We start from the raw sequence: 1439 nt of genomic DNA on the forward strand, positions 1-1439 counted from the left end.
CGGGAGCCGGGGGGTGTGGGGAGCTGGGGGTGGCAGCAGCGGCAAGAGGCAACGTCGGGAGGGGGGGGCTCCGCGCAAACCGGTAACGGGGGCCGGGGGGTGTGGGGGGGGGCGGTGGTGGCCGCGGCAAGAGGCAACGGCAGGCGGGGGGGCTCCGCGCAAACCGGCAGCGGGGGGGGGGGCGGGGGTAACGGCAAGAGGCAACGGCGGGAAGGGGGGGCTCCGCGCAAACCGGCAGCGGGGGGGGGGGCGGGGGTAGCGGCAAGAGGCAACGGCGGGAAGGGGGGGCTCCGCGCAAACCGGCAGCGGGGGGGGGGGCGGGGGTAGCGGCAAGAGGCAACGGCGGGAAGGGGGGGGCTTCCGCGCAAACCGGCAGCGGGGGGGGGCGGGGGTAGCGGCAAGAGGCAACGGCGGGAAGGGGGGGCTCCGCGCAAACCGGCAGCGGGGGGGGGCGGGGGTAGCGGCAAGAGGCAACGGCGGGAAGGGGGGGCTCCGCGCAAACCGGCAGCGGGGGGGGGGCGGGGGTAGCGGCAAGAGGCAACGGCGGGAAGGGGGGGCTCCGCGCAAACCGGCAGCGGGGGGGGGGGCGGGGGGTAGCGGCAAGAGGCAACGGCGGGAAGGGGGGGCTCCGCGCAAACCGGCAGCGGGGGGGGGGGGCGGGGGTAGCGGCAAGAGGCAACGGCGGGAAGGGGGGGCTCCGCGCAAACCGGCAGCGGGGGCGGGGGGGGAGGCGGTCAGGAGCGGGGGGAGATTTCTAGAGATGCCGGCAGACCTTCTCCCCGGAGAACAGCGCTGTTGAAGAAAAGACTGCTTCAGAACACAACCTTTAATGAAAGACGCTCGATGAAAACAACACTTAATAAAAGAAGGTTTCATGCCGACTGCCTCTCTTCATTTACGCCGCCGCGGGGGGGGGGGGGGGTTGGGGGGCCGGGCGGGCGATACCAGGCGGCCCTCGTCCCGGGGACCACGTCTACCCCGCGGTTCCAGCCTCCGCGCGCTAAGTGCCCGCCCGGCCGCGGGGAGCACGTCTACCTCCTGCCGCACGGCTCAGTGCACTAAGTCCCCCCTCGCCATGGAGAGCACGTCTACCTGCCAGCTCAGGGAGAGCACGTCTACTCACCGAGGGAGAGCACGTCTACCTCCTCGGGAAGGAGAGCACGTCTACCTCCTGGGAAGGAGAGCACGTCTACCTCCTCGGGAAGGAGAGCACGTCTACCTCCTGGGAAGGAGAGCACGTCTACCTCCTCGGGAAGGAGAGCACGTCTACCTCCTGGGAAGGAGAGCACGTCTACCTCCTCGGGAAGGAGAGCACGTCTACCTGCCGCCGCACGGCTCGGTGCACTAAGTCCCCCCCTCGCCAGGGAGAGCACGTCTACCTCCTCGGGAAGGAGAGCACGTCTACCTGCCGCCGCACGGCTCAGTGCACTAAGTCCCCC

The sequence above is a fragment of the Melanerpes formicivorus genome, unplaced genomic scaffold, assembly GCF_026170545.1.
Source record: "Melanerpes formicivorus ecotype bairdi unplaced genomic scaffold, bMelFor1.0.p_v2 SCAF_693, whole genome shotgun sequence".
Lineage (NCBI taxonomy): Eukaryota > Metazoa > Chordata > Aves > Piciformes > Picidae > Melanerpes > Melanerpes formicivorus.